This window comes from Sorex fumeus, unplaced genomic scaffold, assembly GCF_029834395.1.
Source record: "Sorex fumeus unplaced genomic scaffold, SorFum_2.1 ptg000072l, whole genome shotgun sequence".
Taxonomy (NCBI): Eukaryota; Metazoa; Chordata; class Mammalia; order Eulipotyphla; family Soricidae; genus Sorex; species Sorex fumeus.
This window is the reverse complement of record NW_026606129.1, coordinates 41,950,513-41,969,016: the sequence shown is the minus strand read 5'-3', so window position 1 is coordinate 41,969,016 and position 18,504 is coordinate 41,950,513. Positions and strand designations below refer to the sequence as shown.

Genomic DNA, 18,504 nt, shown 5'->3' with positions numbered 1-18,504 from the left:
TCCATCTGCTCTCAAATGAAAGTGAAGGGCCAATTATTTGAAAAGGGAAGAAAAGGATGTGAAGGAGAGAGAAATAAGGTAGAGAAGAAGGAATCTTCCCTCGAGAGCGCCAAATAAAGGGTGCTGGGAAGATCTGCCCAGGATGGGAGATGCATGATTGCCACCCAATGCCTCTTTTGCAAACCACAGAACCCAAAAGGAGAGAGAGAGAACAAAAGGGAGTGCCCTTCCACAGAGGCAGGGTGGGATGGGGGGATTGGGGGTGGGAGGGAGACTGGAATTGGTGGGGGTGGAGAATGGGCACTGGTGGTGGAATGGGTACTCGATCATTGTATAACTGAAACCCAAGCACAAAAATTTGTAAGTCTACAACTGTACCTCACGGTGTTTCACTAATAGAAAAAAAAGAAGAAGAATCTTCCCACGAAACATACCCACTATTTATTGAGCACATACAATTACATTATTGCCATCATGTCTGATTCCCAATCTTACCCTAGGCAATGGGGACCTACTGTTCCCATTTTACAGTGAGGAAATTAAGGATCTGAAGCTAAGAAAATTCTCTAATATTATGGATTGGTGATTAAAATTAGCAAACTCAAAATGATCACTATGACTTATTGGCATCCACAATCCACCCTGCCCCTGTACAATAGCAAACTTCGATTTGGTTTAGCAGCATCATAGAGCCATTAAGTTATCTACAACTCTGCCATGTGACCACATTTTGGTCACTGAGATGCAGGCCAGAGTCCATGGGAAGATAATATTTCTATATAGTAAGAATTTTATTTAACTACCACATATTACAATGGGTAGGATGAATGCCTTGGATGAAACCAACCCAGATTTGATCTCTGGCACCATATACAACTCCTTGAGCTAGGAGTGATCGCTGAGTCCTACAAGGTGTGGCTCAAAAACAAAAGAAAAAAATAAATTTTTTGCAAGAATCAGCTTTTCCCTGGAAAGTGCTTTAGCCCTACCCAAATGTTCCTAGGGGCTAAGAGGCAGGATTACTTCAAGACCTTGAATTTAGTTCCATAGGACAACTTCTGATGCTGCCTTCCACTTAACAAAACTCTTTCCAGAGGTCCCAGGCAACATTTCAAGTGGTAGTGCACATACCTCACTGGTGCAAGGCTAAGTTTGATCCCTGGCTCCGCCTCAAGCATCACTAGGTTCAGCCCTGGGGTACCAAATATATCTTGGTCTTGCACTAAACTGTCAGACCCACACCTGGTTGGCACCTGGTTTAACCCTCCCAGCACCAATGGGCATGACCTCAATTTTTTAAAAATTTATTCTTCTAGATGGGCCAGAATGATAGTACAGTGGGTAAGGTGTTTGCCCTTCATGTGGCCAAGCCCAGTATAATCTATGGCACCACATATGATTCTCCGAGCTCACCAGGTGTGATCACTGAGTAAAAAGCCAGGAGAGTAAGCCCTGAGTACTGCTGGGTGTGGCCACCCCCACCAAACTTTATTTTAATTCTTCTTCCTTCCCTTGACACATGAAGAAATGATCACCCCTCCTACTTCTTTGCCCAGATTCCATGCACTGTACATAATTCTAGAAACAAAGTGGAATTTTTTGTGCTACTTCATTCTTTCACTGATTCCTTCAATTTTCTGTCCTCAGAATGTTGTTCATTCCCTGCTTTAGAAGCTGTTCAGTAGCTGCTGATTAAAATGAAAGAATGAACAAAATGTGCCTCTCCTAATGATGCGAGGGCCCTTAGTCTGTCCACAGGTACTCTCTGTCCATCCAGGTACCCTCAAGGACCTACTCTGGTTTAAACAATAGTGACTGATTAATTAAAAATAAAAATGTAATTGCAAGAAAAGTGACAGGGAAAGTTATTACAGGAAAAGTGTGAAACTTACACTTTTTAGGGAAAAGCAGATTAACCTTTTACATCTTTTCCAAATTCATGCAAAGTAATTAGGAAACTTCAATAAGTACTTTCACATCTAATCATACATTCTGCAGTGTGAAGGCACCAGCATCTCTCCATAAACAACAGTAGAGTAAGATCTTATTCTCTAAGGAGACAGAAGTGGAAATTGGAACTCAACACACAAAATGGATTTTCTTCCTTCTACCGACCCTTCCTTCCTACCACCTTTTCTAAAGGTAAACCACTGGAATGCGGGGTGATCATTCATGGAAGTATCATATGGTGCCTAGTACTGAGCAGTTCTATGAAAAGAAGAGCCATGGCATGTAGTGAGCTTATGTGTCATAGCCCATGTGCTCAGATTTACACCTGGGATCACCGGAAGTCAAAGATGAGAGTAGATTAGACTCTTCGAAGAGAAAGGTAGATGCAGGTCAGTATTTGGAAAGCACAGTTCTTGCCAAATGGTTCCTTGAGCAAGTACCTTCCCTTACCCTATAAAAAATTCAACTTGGGAAGGACAGGAGGTAAACCTTTACCCCATTATCCAGAACCTGGACACTTTGTGAAAACTATCTCCTGGCTTCAGATGTCAAGACTCCAAAGGAAAACAATGATCTGTCCCAACCTTTTTATTTCCTGTAATTCATGCCCTATTACAAGCCCATAATGATTACTGGCTGGAGAAACAAGAGAAGTGTTGATCCCCAAGCACTGAGCAGAGCACAGAGCACAGAGCAGGGAGTAACTTCTGAGCACCACGAGGTATGACCCAAAAAAATATAAACAAAGAATGGGTGAGGGAAGAGAGGAACTTCTGAAGTTCTATGCTTGGTCACTTCTTGCTTAAGCTCCCTTCTTCCAAATAAGAAGTCAGTTAGGATTCTACCCCCAGGGTCTGGTACGATACTACAGCAGGTAGGGCCTTTGCCTTGTACACAGACAACCCAGGTTCAATCCCCAGCATCCAATATGGTGCCCTGTGCACGGCCATGAGTAATTCTTGTTGACGGGTTCCTTGAGCAAGTGACTGCCCTTGAGAAATATCCAGAGCCAGGAGTAAGCCCTGGATATTGCTGGGTATGACGCAAAAAGCCAGAAAAAGAAAAGATTCTATCCCCAGGCCAGAGAGATTTAGGCACTTGCCTTGCACAAAACCAACCCAAGTTCAATTCTGGCACTACATCTGGTCCCCTGGACACTACCAGTAGTGATCCCTGAGCACAAAGCCATGAGTAAGCCCTATGCACAGCCTGGTATGGATCTAAAAGCCTCAAAAATTATTTAAAAAAAATAGAGCAGAGTGGTAGTACAGTGGGTAGGGCATTTGCCTTGCACACGGCCGACCCGAGTTCAATCTCTGGTATCCTATTATGATTCCCCAAGCACTGCCAGAAGTAATTCCTGAGTGCAGAGCCAAGAGTAACTGTTAAGCATCATGGGTGTGACCCAAAAAGCAAAAAAAAAATTATAAAAAATTTGATCACTCTGATCAAGAACTGAATGTTGAAAGTAGATAAAAGGATCACAATAATCTTTCGGTATCTGTATTGCAAACCATAGGTAAAGGTAAAAGGTAAAGGCCCTCCCATTGATCATCGATTTGCTCGAGCGGGCCCAGTAACGTCTCCATTGGAGACTTTGTTGTTACTGTGTCTGGCATATCAAATACTCTCGGTAGCTTGCCGGGCTGTCCAAGAGGGGCGGAGGAATCGAACTCGGGTCGGCCATGTTGGCTGCGTGCAAGGCAAACGCCCTACCCGCCGTGCTATCGCTCCAGCGAACCATAATGCCTAAAATGAGAGAGAGAGAAAGAGAAGAGAGGTGCCTGCCATAGAGGCAGGCAAAGGTGGGGGATGATTTGGAGGGGTGGGAGGAAAACTGGGGACACTGGTGCTCGGATATTACACTGGTGGAGGGCTGGGAGTTGGAACATTGTATGACTGAAACCCAATCATAAAAAGCTTTGTAATGGTCTATCTCATGGTAAAAAAAAATTAGAAAAAATATAATATATGTGCTGTATGCATGTGATGTGTAACACATATATTAAATGTGCATGGCGTATTGGATATACCAAAAACAGTAACAACAAGTCTCACAATGGAGATGTTACTGGTGCCCACTTGAGCAAATCAATGAACAATGGGAGGACAGTGCTACATATAATATTTGTAACATATAATATATATGTATATATTATATTTCCTACTGTACTCTTAATCACTTCCCTGCATTCCTACTCAAGGAGGATAGAAGTAGGGGAAGCTTACTGTCCTTATGTCAATGGGGGAGGGTATCTGGGAGCTGTACCTCTGCTGACGTCTTCCAAACAAGTACCTCATCTGTCCTAATCTTGTCCCATGGTCTAAAGGTGCTTAGGGATAGTGCTGACCACTGGGCCTGAGCAAGGCCACTGGGGCACAGAGCACCTACTCAGCAGTCTCTTCTTATGCTCTATTTTGCTACTTACACAGCTCCTTCACATCCACACGGGGTATGTCCTGGTGCTCCTACCAGCCACGCACTGTAAGTGTGAAATCAAGGGCCCATCTTGTGAGCATTGGCCCAGACAGCTCCTCAACCAAAGCTGTGCACTCGCTCACGGTCACACTGGGAGTGGTGGAGGCTGGCCTCCTCTGGGGACCTGCACCCTGTTCCCACTACTACTGGTATGTGGCACTGAGACCCACCACCTTGCAACTTCAAACTTATCTGGGTGACTCTTTGGTGGGAGGGACAACACACTGGGATGCTCAGGGCTTACTCCTGGCTCTGTGCTTTGGGGTCACTCCTGTCAGTGCTCAGGGAACAACATGTGCTGGAGGTCAAATCAAGGTTGGCTGCACACAAGGCAAATGCTTTTCCCCTGATTTATCTCTCCGACCCTATCTGAATGTTTTCACTACACCATACCACACCTCTGCCATACTTTTGAGAATTTTAAGACTCCTTAGCTTCATTTCACCTCTCTCCTCCTTGAATGTGCTCTATAAGATGCTGGTTGTCCCAGAAATTCACTAACTAGGAAAGCTGTGACCTTTGCAGAAATGCCTTGTAAAGATTTTCTATCAAGGAGAAACATATCCCTTGTAGAGATTTTTTTTTAATTTTTCCCACTCCTTCCTCTTTGTAGCTGTAATTTCTCATTAAAACTCATACTGCCACCTTCTCTGCCTTCAGATGATTATGAATAATAATTTAAGTAAGAGATGAGATGGAAGTAATGAGCAATTTCAATTTTCATAGATCGGTGTCAAGAACAAGATGAAATGCATAGCATTTAAAATACTGAACTAACTTCAAGTGCTTAAAATATTTATAAATCTTCAATGAATTTCCGCTAAATCCTTGCCTCCATTTCAAAATTTTATATTTATTCCCTGAAAATCAAAACCCTTGAGAGTGATAAAATCCTTTAACCTACATTCTATGAGAGGAGATGGAAATAAAATATAATTCAGTAGTAATGAAAGAATATAGGTGAAAAACGGTAAGTAGAATTGTACTTACTAGCAGAAATGGGGGAGGAGATGGTAGCAACATTCAAACTTAACTTCTTCACATCTACCCTTTCAAAAAATTGCCAGAATAAAGTGAAACATTTATTTTTGGATGTCTTTCTTAAACTCAGGTTACTTTATGGAAGGAGAGAAAGTTGTTGATGGAATCTGTGCATTTTTGCAAAAAATTTATATGAACAGTATAAACAGTAAGACTCATCTTAATTTAACTATTCATCTGCTTGTACTTGATTAATCATGGAAGGATTAGTTTTGTTTTTGGTTTGGTGGGCCACTCCCTTAGTGCTCACAGATTACTTCTGGCAGACTTGGGGGGCCACATATGGTGCCCAGGATTGAACCCAAGTCAGCCTCATGAAGGCACCTTACTCACTCTATTATCTTTCCATCCTCCGGTCTTCATTGAAAGAACTGAATTATCATTTTACTCAATTCCTCTTTTGCAAACCACAACACCCAAAAGGAGAGAGAGAACAAAAGGGAGTGCCCTGCCACAGAGGCAGGGTGGGATGGGGGATGGGGAGTGAGAGGGATACTGGGATCAGTGGTGGTAGAGAATGGGCACTGGTGAAGGGATGGGTACTTGATAATTGTATAACTGAAACCCAAGCACAAAAATTTGTAAGACTACAACTGTACCTCATGGAGTTTCACTATAAAAATTTAAATAAATAAATAAATAAAAGTCCTTGGGGGGGTGCAGTGGACATTGGTGGTGGGAAATGGACACTGGTGAAGGGTTGGGTGTTGGAACATTGTATGAGTGAAACCCAATCATGAACAACTTTGTAACTGTGTATCTCATAGTAATTCTTTTAAAAACTGAGAAAAAAAGAAAGCAAGTACAACCTGATATTGAAAGTCAGTAGTTTATATGCGCTTATAGTTAATGTGATTAAACATTTTTTTAAATGTTCTAGGGTCTGGAACTGGAGAGCAGATAAAGCGGTAAGACACTTGCCTTTCACGCAGATGATCTAAAATTGATTCCCTTCATCCCTTATGCTCCCCTGAGCGTTGCCAGGAGTGATTCCTAAGTGCAAAGCAAGGAGTAACTCCTGAGCATTGCTGAGTGTGTCCACTCAAAAATAATTGTAAAAATAAAAGTCCTGGGATTAGAAGATAGTACAGGAGTTAAGGTGCTTGCCTTGAATGCAGCACACCCTAGTTAGATCCATGGCATTGCATATGGTCCCCCAAGCACCACTAGGTGTGACTCCTGAGCACCACTGGATGTGACCCAAACCCTCACCCCAAAATTGGTGTGAGTGCAAATAACAGGAAACCAGATTTTTTTTATGGTGTCCACTCCTGGTAGGCAGACAATGCTATCACTGAGTCCATGTGGCAGTTCACAACAAAAATCGCCACAGCAGCCTCGGGTGCCTTCAGCCACCTCCAGAGATAATACCCTAAAGAGCTGCATGAGCGACTCTGCCCTGCACAGAAGAGACACAGGAGTCCTAGTCACTCAGAAAGGCTCTCAGGGCTAATTAATCCCCAGGCTGGCAAGAGCCCTCCCAGTGTGTCCATGGTAGTCAGAGGCAGTTAGTGACCACAAAGCCCTGGACTGGTCGAAGAGTCCTGGTGATATCAGGCTACCCAGATCATGCTGGGCTATCAAACGTTTGTTGATGCCTTTCTGATGTCTGGCATTACCCAAGATGTAGGGAGCTTTGGATGGAATGAGGAAGAACTGAACAGATTATCTCATGATCAGCGCTGTCAGCAGGTAATTAAGGTGTCAGCAGGGTTCTCAGGGAGAGGAACTGGGTGCCAGTAAGAATACAACAGGAAGGCAAATATAGAGCCAAGGGCTGAGGAGGTGAGATCTGAAGGGCAAGTAGGAACCTTCAGGTGTAGGGTCGGAGAGAGTTCCTGAACAAGGTCTGACAGGTATGTGGTGGAAACAGAGGCGGCTGTGACAAGAGCAAGGGGATCTGAAGTGAGACATGGGCAAGGGGGAAACAAGCTTTGAGAATAAGGTAGAGCAGAGAGAAAGACCTTGGAAGATCTTGACTAGAGGAGATTAACACTCCTGTTCCGGTTCCCTGAAAGGTACTCAGTCAGACTCCTTACAACAACCATTGAAAGAAGCAAGAGAGGAAGCAAGAAGACAAGGGGAGAGAAATAATTTTCTAGGGAAGTTCAATGGAAGTACATCTTGAAAGCAGAATTCACAGGACTTGCAGACACACTGGAATCTGGAAATTGTTAGAAAAGATACAGCAAGGAAAACACTTGGCTTTAATGATGACTGAAGAAATGCCCAGTGGAATCAGTGAGCACTGTCAAGAGTGGCCCAGCACTCCCCCACAAAATAGTAATGCATTTATAGTAGCAACAAGAAACCGGATATACCTAGAAATAAAATGAAATTTTCTAAATCATGAGGGTGGGGGCTGGAGCAATAGCACAGCGGGTAGGGCGTTTGCCTTGCACACGGCTGACCTGGGTTCGATTCCCAGCATCCCATATGGTCCCCTGAGCATCGCCAGGGGTAATTCCTGAGCGCAGAGCCAGGAGTAACCCCTGTGCCTCACCAGGTGTGACCCAAAAAACAAAAAAAAAATCATGAGGGTGAAGAATTCAATACTCATTTATAATGGAAAGAAAAGGAACTGTCCATAACATTATCTCCTTTTTAGAATTAGCAATCATGGGCTTTTCCCACTCTGGAGAAGTTCACTTTCTCTCTTGAACAAGTCTGTCTGTCTGTCTGTCTCTCTTTCTCTCTCTCTCACACACTCTCTCGCTTTTTACCCTCACTCCCATTCATATTTCTCTAAATAATTTTTTGTCAATAAAACTATTTTGGAGGGGGGATGGTTGTTGAGAAATAGTACAGCAAGTAAAGAGTTTACTTTGCCATGCGGTCAACCAGGGTTCAATCCCCAGCATCCCATATTGTTTCACAAGCCTGCCAGGAGAAGTTCCTGAGCCAGGAGTAACCCCCCCACCACTACCACCAGCACCGTGTGGTCCCCGGCCGCTGCCCACCCAAAACAAAAATGCTATTTTTTAATTTTGAGTTTTGGAGTCACAACTAGTGATGCTGAGAGGTCACTCCTGTCTCTGCACTCAGGAATTTCTTCTGGCAGTGTTCAGGAGATAATATGGAGTGCCAGAGATTGAACCTGTGTTGGCCACATGCAAGGCAAGCACTTTAACTTAGCAACCAAAATATCTTCTATAACAGTTTGCTTCTGGTGAGAATTTAGGAACATTTTCATACAAATAAGATATCTCAAGAGGGATATTACCATTACTACTATTCAATATTGTATTTGAAATCCTAACCAATACAGAAAACAAAGTTAAAAAAAACTGTTAGACTCTATAATCCACTAAATCTAAAATTAATTTCAACAATATAGTTCTATAAACAAGGTTAATACACCAAGAACAAGATCAAAAATACCCAGTCAAAACATATAAAACTAAAAAAGCCACTTACACTCTCCGTAAATTGTAGGACACTCATAGAAAAATATATAACTTATGGAAAAATGCAAGTCCTTCATAAATAAAATGAAAATCCTTTTTTTTTAATGAAAATCCTTTTAAAAGGCTACAGATTAATATGCAATATTACAAGTATATTAAATTATATCTAATAAATCAATTTAATGCAACTCCAATAAATATCAGGTTTCCAAATAATTGACCTGACAACTCTGTATAAAAATATAAAGGACCAAAAGAAGTCAAGATTTTGTTTTGTTTTGTTTTGTTTGGTTTGAGGCTATACACTCTGTGGTGCCCATTAGCTACTCCTGTGTACCCTATATGATGCTGGAGGTTGAATGCAAGACGAGCACCTATGTATCTCTGTACTAGCACTCCACAGGGCTAGAGTGATAGCACAGCGGGAAGGGCGTTTGCCTTGCACGCGGACGACCCAGCATCCCATATGGTCCCCCGAGCACTGCCAGGAGTAATTCCTGAGTGCATGAGCCAGGAGTAACCCCTTGCAAAGCAGGGTGTGACCCAAAAAGCAAAAAAATAAAAAATAAATAAAATAAATAATAATTTTGAATAAAAAAAGATGGCCCCTCCCAGATATACAAACTCATAAAATTTGCTATTAAGACATCATAGACATGAGGTACCATGGGTCAAACCAGGTTCAGGTACATTCCTACACCCTGTACTATGCCCAAGGCCCCAGGGTTTATGTTTTTAACTCATTTGATCTTCATCTCCTCATAACAACCCCACTTCACAAATGAATTAACTGAAACACAGGGAAGTTCTATAACCCACAGAACTAGAAAATAGGGGCCTGGGGACCACAAACAAGGAAATATAGTCTGTACTCCTAACCCTGACCCAGTGCGGCTCTAACACAGCAAACAGGGAAAGAAAGAAAACAAAGCACCAGATTATAATTGCGTAGAATAGAAGATACCATGATGTTACAAGCAAAAGGCCCGAGTCAACACAGAGGAAAACAAACAAAAAACATAAAAACACAAGCTGAATAAAAAGAATGCCATTAGGTTGGTTTTTGTTAGGGGGAGCACGGGAGGAGGAAGCAGGTCTGAACTTCATTCGCATATGCAGTGACAGTGATACACAGTGTCAGGGACCAAACTGAGACCATTACTTGTAAGAAAAATGCCTGACCTCCTGTACTATAGGTCCGAAAACTTTAGAAGTCTGTTTGTTTTTGTACTGACGGGAATCAAACCCAGAACTTCACACTAACAAGACATGGGCTCTACTTCTGAGCTACGTCCCTTAATAAACAGTACGTTTAAGGAAAACATATAACAGACAACTTTTAAAACTGAAAAACAAGCAAATAATAGAAAAAAGAGAAACCTGAAGGGGAAAAAAATAGCAATCTCAAACAGATGTTTGATACTGTAAGGATTCAAGCAAAGAGAAGCAACAATAAAGAGATGCTTACATGCACCCATTCTGATTGACCCCAAAATTAAAGTGACACTGTAGACCTGCAGGAAAACACAGAACTTAGACCTTGGGTTTAATTCCTAAAATTACAAACAGAACCTCCCAGACAGCTACTTTTCCTACACAGCCATATGTGACAAATGCACATGTATTTCGTATGGGAGCAGTTTCTGGTGCAAAAACTCAGACCGACATTTCTTTCCAGCCCTTCTTCCCCTTTTGAAGGCTGCCCGGCCCCAACTCCCCTGGTTTGGGAGGGGAAAAGTACCACTGCAAAGCAAATTCATACCAAGTTCACCATCTCCCTTAGAGATCTTAAATAGTTTCTAAAACCTTACTAATTCTCTCAAGCCAGAGACTAATACTTTCCTATGAGTGAATTTACACAGATCTGGAGAGTCCCATGCTGAGTGCTGTGAGTCAGAAGCAGAGGGGTAGATAAGAATGATCTCCTCATATGCGGTATATGAAGTAGCATAGTAAAGAAACAACAAATGCTTGAAGGCAACAAAAACTGAGAACTGGTCTTGAGGAGGAAGCGAACAACTGTAGAGAGAATTGGGAAAAGATAGAATATGGGGGCACTGGGACAACGATGGAGGAGCGTTGACACTGGTAGAGGGTGTGGTGTTGAAAGATTTTTTGCATGAAACCCTGCCAATATCAATATTATGCATTATGGTAATTGTGTAAATCATGGTGCCAAAACAAAAAAAAAATTTAAGGTAGTTAAGCAATAGGTCAGATTCTTAGGTCAGACACACCGGAAAAAAAAAATTTTTTTATTTCCCTGCCATTTTAAAAAATAAACAAAAACCAGTCTGTCACTAGAAAAAGAAAATGTTCAGTTTCATGGAGCTGATATGAATGTTCAAAATTTCTCTTGAAAAAAAATTATAGGAGTTCTGTTCCACGAAAATGTCTGATACTACAATAAAAAAATTTTAATAAAAAAATATGACTATGGCTTCTGTGCTGCTCTGTTAAGCAAAACTACAAGTGAACTTTGGCAAATAGTTACTACACCTGTCTCCAAGGATATATTTATCCATTAGTCCATGGTTATCCATCTGTGTCCTTTGCAACCAAAATTACAGATTAGTACTAAATGTTCAAGAGCAGGATTTTGTTGGGAAACCAGTTCCAGGTAACAGAATATAGGGATAGAGAGAAGCACATTTCAAATCAGAGTGCGCTTCCACACAAAGCAGCATCTTGCCAAAATCCAGGCCTGATTCGATGAAGTGATGAGGTAAATTATAAAAGTAATGGTATCACAAGCCCCTAATTGTTTGGGGAGTTGACAACTCATCAGGAAGTCAAAACAAAGCCCCCATTGCTTTGCTTTGTTTCAGGCAATGAGAACAAATTTAAGTGGTTCTGGGGTCATACACCCACAGACAACTGTCAAACTTATGCAAAAGTCCTCTCAGAATGAACAAGCTTTACCTGATTCCAGCCCTTATAGGGAAGTAAGAAGTATGACTCAAGGATTGGCAATGAGTACACAGACCACTTAGCAATGTCTTAAGAGTAAAAAACTTATTATTTTGAAGTCATATAACCATGTAACAAGTACAACGATTTTCTGAATCCAATTCTAATCACAGGTAGGTCTTTATTTTTACATTTGTAACTAAGGTACAGTATGCATTTTCACTTACAGACATGTGTGAATAAATAATTTGTATTATTTGGGGCAAGACAGTCCAGGAACAGGAATCAAAAGCAAGCATTTGTCTCCACACTTATCTCCATATTTTTCTGTTCAAAATCTTCAGAAGCTCTTTCCAGTCACATAACAGAGTCCTTGATTCTTTCATTGATGTGACTCCATATGCATTTATACCCTTTCCCCCACTTTTTTTTTTATCTCACCACCATCAGTCACTGCACCGGGTCGAGAATGGCATTCTCTACTCCAAAGGTGCACCACTGAATATGCTGTTCCCTTGTCTTGGAATGCCTCTTTCCCATCATGGTTGTGTGGCAACCTCCTAATCATCTAAAATAACCCCACTAAAGTCTCACTTCATCAAAGGATCTACCAGGGGTCTCTCTGTAATTTGTACATACTTCTTTTGGTGGACGTAGCACACTTTTAATAATGTGTGTGAGCTCAGCCTAAACTCTTTGAGGGAAGGGTTTCTCTCTGAATGACAGGGTTCTGCAATGCCTACCTCATCCCCACCACCACCACTACACACACAGTCAATGAATGATATTTATCTGTGCTTGAGTTTAAATGGTCTTTAAAATCTGCAGGAGCTTCTGTTTTATGGGGTGTTATTGAGGATTCAGGCTGATTTTGTCAAATTCTCAGCAGGGATATTTTAAGAAATAAGGTTTTAGACATAAAGTGATATCCTTGTAAAAAGGATTATTTTGTCAAAGTCCATATTTTATCTATCTTTTGTAATTGTCTTTTTTATCTTACATATTACATCAAGTAAGAAATAAGGGTTGAATTTTTCTTTTTTAACAGAAATGATATGACTATGAGGTACACTTGCTTAGGTTAAACAAATCTCTCTTATATAATTCCTTCCTGAATTATAGAAGTAGTGAATGTTCCAGATTTGCATTATCTTGTAGAAAAAATACAAATGTTAACTTGGTCTATAGTCATAGGAAGGAACTAAAAAAAAAGAGAGAATCTAGATGATTTGATGGGCTGATTTTTTTTTTGGACTGGTACTGGACGGCTAAAACTGCTAGCTTGTCTTGTCTTAGACTCTCCAAAGCCATTAGTCTCATGAAGATAAAAAAGAAACCAGATCAGAGAAAAACTGAAATGAGCACTAGATTGTCAACCACTCTATTTCTGAATTTTGTGCGCCAAACCATTATCTGAGGCATCCAAAATAAGTAAACTTGCTGAACTTCCCCAAGTTTCATCTTGCAAGTTATATTCCTCCATCTTTAATTATTTTTATTCCTCGATATATTGAAATGCTATGTTGAATTAATAAATTTATCTAGTCAAAGAAACAAGAGAAGTAAAAGAAATGATTCAAGGTAGATAGAGCCATCAGATGGAGCTGTCGAGAGGACATTTCAAAGGAGAGTTTGGGTGGAAGATAAAATTAGAAAGTTGTTGGCAGTTGAATCCATGGGGATGGATGAGATTGGCTGCGTTTAGAATGTGCCTCAGTCCCAGCCACACTTACATGTCAGGTAAAGGAGGCGTGATTGGCAAAAGTACATAGAAGAAAAAGAGAGGTTAGAGAAAAACTGGAGAATATGATAACATGAAGGCCAATGGGAAAAAGTGTTTCAGTGGAGGAAGTAGTTGATTTTGTTGAATGATTCTGAAACATGAGGATTATAAAGAGAGCATTTGAGTAAATAACCCAAAAAATAACTGATGGCTTCAACAAGTGTGATTTCCATACAGTGGAAGAAGCAGAAGGTAGATTAGAGATTAAGGATTGAGGATTTAGAGAAACTGCAAGAGTGTCATTTAACAATGAGGATTTATTCTGAGAAAATAGGCAATTTTGTCACTGCACAAATATAGAGTGGAATTACTCAGGTCTAGATGGCTCGTCCCATTACATATCTAGGCTTTATAATATAGTCTTACTGTGACCATCTTCACATATGCTATCTGTCATTGACAGATACATTGTTAAGTGAGTGACTCAGTTATATAGGCAACTTTAGAATAGAACTTCAAGATTAGAGAAGATAGTGGTAGTAACTGTAGAAGTATATGGTTTCCAGAGAATATTTCTTTAGAGGGAGAGGGAGATCTGGCTGGATAAAATGTAATCCGTTGGTTTAGTTGGGTTTTGCTATCATGAGATAGATTAAACCATGTGTAAGTGCTACTAGGAATGGCCTAATAAAGAGGAAATAAAATAAGGAGAAAAGAATGAGTATTCTTGAGGAAAACCTGAGGTGATGGAATTTAGAATTAAGAAGATAAACTTTGTTGGAAAAAAAGGAAAGGATTTTACTGTACAAAATTCCCATCTAATAACGTCCATTTTTCCAGTGAAATGGGAGGCAAGATTAAAGCTGAGATCTAAAGAGGTTTTCAGGAATTTGAAGATCAAACCATCAGGTAGTTTTAATGGCCTAGAAGAGGTCACTGACCTTTAATTGATAGTGATTCCAATCTGCCAATTGTGTTTTGTTTTTCTCCAATTGTTCTAGGTATCCTGAGTTCTAATTTAGAGATGACATATGATCCATATAGAATTAGAAATTTCCAGAACAATAATTAAAATGAATTACTAGAGTCAAATCAGTAATAGGAAGAAAATAGGGGATAGAAAAAAGTGATCGATGGAGAGATGAAGGAGCAAGTCAAGTGAAGTATCAAGCAGAACAACAGTGGTAATAAAAAGGAAGGAAGAGTGTGAGTGAGCTGCAATATGTTTCTACTATTTGGTTAAGACATGGCATAGTTCCAAGTCCTACGAGTTTCTCAGTATCCTGAAAATGGATATAAAGCAGATGGACGGGGGTATGGTGCCACCAGCAGGTCAATTTGTACCTGTGAGGAGAGTGTATCAGCAGCCTGATGGTGCCTTCAGACTTCCAGATACCCCCAAATTGCTGCTGTGCCTTTGGCCAGACCCCAAGAACTTGGGGCAAAGTTTACCAAGAAAGTAAAAGGCCAAAAGTTAGGTATGTGGGAGCCACACCCACAAACCACCTCTGGCTCAGCTATATAATTGGAGGCATGGCCTCTCTGGTTCCTGATTGAACTGCTTAACGGCCATGATCCAGAGACTCAGAAACAAATCTTGAAACCCAATGGCTTTCGGCAGAAATGCGTCCGGTCCCTGTAGTAAGTTAGGTGCTGGGCCACCCCAGATGGGAATAGGTTTCGTGCCTTGGCCTGTTTCCCCTGGAGGCCTAGTGGCCGCCATCCTACAGAAACCAGTCAGGTTTGGGCCCGCAGTGATGAGACACATGGGGCCTCACAGGATGGTGGTGGAGCCAGCCCTTTCCTCCCCATGCCATCGAGACCCCGAGATGCCGTCCACGAATGGCCTCTCTGGCTCCTGATCAAGCTGCTTAACGGCCATGATCCCAGAGACTTAGAAATAAATCTTGAAACTCAGAGGCTTTTGGCAGAAATGCATCTGGAACCCACAGTAGGTTACTGTTGTCGGGCCACCCCAGGCAGGAAAGAGTGTTGTCCCTCCGCCTGCTCCCCCTTCGTGACACGGTGGCCGCCATCTTCCAGAGGCCACTGGACAGTCAGGTTTGGGCCCTCAGTAACGAGACACGTGGGGCCTCATGGGATGGGGGTGGAGCCGGCTCTTTACTCCCCACCCCAGCAAGACCCCGAGTCGCTGCCCACAAATGGCCTCTCTGTCACCTGATCAAGCTGCTTAATGGCCATGATCCCAGAGACTCAGGAACAAATCTCAGAACCCAGCAGATTTTGGCAAGAAATCCCTCCGGATTTAATTGTTAAAATTTTGAAATTTCAAAATTGCGTGGCCACTACCGCAGCCACACGACATCATATGTTATTCATAACCAGCAATAGAAAACAAATTGTCTACTGTTGCCTTTTCGGCAGATCTGAGTGTTGGGATAAAAATCCCAAATAATAATGGTGAGTGTGGTTTCGAAATGTTGAATATAATCAAAGTATAGAGAGAGTAATTTGGAAATCATCTGCCCCACAGGTAGGGGGAAGGTTTGGGATGGGGGCATACTGGAAATTTTGGTGGTGGATAATGGGCACTGGTGAAGGTACGAGTGTTTCATTTTATGACTGAGACTTAAACCCGAAAGCTTGTAACTGCTCTCACAGTGATTCAATAAATAAAATTATAAAAAATGGGGGAAAAAAGTAAGGTAGAGTTCATGCACAATTCAATCAGCCTAATCAGTGACTGAATAAATAGCAGTACTCCTACATTAAAAAAAAAGATAAAAAATTCACTGGAATCACAAATAGTTTGTTTACATATACATTAAAGTCATCTGCTGCTGTAACAACAATAACTGGAAATGATCACTCTGGACAAGAGCTGAGGGTTAAAAGTAAGTAAGGAATATGCTGGATAACCTTTCTGTATCGATATTGCAAACCACTATGCCCAAAAGGAGAGAGAGAAAGAGATAGTGAGAGTGAGAGAGAGAGAGAGAGATAAGAAAAGTGCCTGCCACAGAGGTAATCAGGGGTTGGAAGTTGAAGGATGATGGGAGGGCACCTGGGAACACTGGTACTGGGAAATGTATACTGGTGGAGGAATGGTGTTGGAATACTGTATGACTGGAATCCAATTATGAACAACTTTGTAGAAAGAAATAAATAAAATTAAAATAAAGTCATGTAAATTAATGGATGGAATTACAGTGGAAAGGAATATAGAACCTAGTGACAAAATCATCTATAACGAAGTAACTAGGAGGTCAGATAAAAGCAGACAAGAAATAAAACACAATGGGACTAGAGCGATAGTACAATAGGTAAGATGTTTGCCCTGCATGGGATCTACCCGGGTTCAGTCCCTGGCACCCCATAAAGTCCCCCAAGCTCCTTCAGGGATCAGAGCCAGGAGTAAGCCCTAAGCACTGTTAGGTGCAGCCAAAAATTAATAATAAATAAATAAAACCAGCACATGCTTCAACATGTAGAGAAGTAACTAGAAAGTGAAAGTGCAGTGGTTGACAGTATCACTGGGGAGGACGTTGGCCTCCACACTCCAAGCTGGAGTTACACGGAAGGTAAAGTGGCCTCCATTTGCGAGACTGCTAGATGAAGTCTTGGTCTCATCAACTGACTGAATTTAGGAAAGACAAAGAGGAATCTCCAAAGTATAGTTTGAAGATATTGGTGTAGAAATTCTCTTTTTTCACTTCACTGTACATAGTGCTTGGGTTTGCTGAGGTAAACAAATGTTGGCTTAAGAGGCTACAGCAATAATACCATGGGTGGGACTTGGCTAACCCATGTCCTATCACCTGCATCCCATATGGTTCCCTGGGCCTGTCTGGAATGATCCCAGGAGTAATCCCTGAGCATCACTGGGTATGGATTCAAAAAATATATATTTTTGGCTTTAGTCATGGGCTCTGTGATAGAGGAAAAAAATATTTTTATATTTTTGTCCCCAAACCTAGAATGCCATGAGACACCTGGCAATGTTCTAACAAGTATTTTACCTTTAATTGAATGTTTAATTCTCAGTCTTTTGCTGATTCTGCATTCTACTGTGACTTTCTGAATGCCAGTAATCATGATACAATAATTTAGATGCAGATCCCAAAATTAGAAGATTCACTGGTACCTGTATTTTCCTCCGCACACATCTGATGATTAGATCCCTGTTAGCAGCTTGTCTTGGTATCATTTGCTTCTTTTTCCCTAAAAGTGAAGCAATAGAATGTGTTCTGGTTAATTCAGTGCTTTAATTGCTTAGGTTCTAATTAATTCAAGTTTGTTATGTACATGGAGTATCACTTTCTTAATCCTGAGAAGAATTATGACATCTGATCTAGATGGCGTCTGTCAGTTGTGGGGAAGGAGAAAGTTGTAATCAAAAAATCACATGCAAGTCTTTGCGGCAGGGGAAAGAAGGGGACCACTCCTGATATTGTTGGGGGGGACCAACCATATGCAGTACTAGTCATCAAACCTTGCAAGTTGGTCACATGCAAGCCAAGAGCCTCATTTTCTGTACTCTATTCCAGTTCACATGGAAGTCTTTTAATATACACCTCATCACTGTGGAGGAAACATAAAATTATCTTTAGTCATTTCTCCTAATAAATATGAGTCTTACAAACATGATGGAGCTGGGGTGGGGTTTGGACAATATCAGCAGTGCACAGGGGTTACACCAATGCTCAGGGATTGCTTGTTGTGGACCGTGCAGTGCCAGGGATTTAATCCAGGCTCCCACAAGCTTGGTGTGTGGCATATACTCTAATCCTTTGAGCTATTTTTTCCTACATGAATATGATTTTTGTTTATAATACTAATAAATTAAATTCCAGAATGTTGTTATAAAAATGCAACAAATAAAAATTATCTTCACAAGAGGCTGGAGCAATAGTACAGTGGGTAGGACTCTTGCCTTGCACATGGCCAACCCAGATTTGATCCCTAGCAGCATATATGGTTCCCCAAGCCTGCAGGAGTGATCCCTGAGAGCAGAGCAGAGTAATACCTTAACA

At 41.2% G+C, this 18,504-nt stretch overlaps 1 protein-coding gene across 1 annotated transcript in view; it reads right to left on the bottom strand.

Moving 5' to 3' along the window:
* Positions 1-17,694, bottom strand: part of MOBP (myelin associated oligodendrocyte basic protein) — a 43,825-nt gene extending 26,131 nt beyond the window's left edge. The window contains exon 1 of the mRNA XM_056129885.1: positions 17,616-17,694. The gene's annotated coding sequence lies outside the window, so the exon portion shown is untranslated. The remainder of the gene's footprint in view (positions 1-17,615) is intronic.
* Positions 17,695-18,504: the final 810 nt, after the last annotated feature.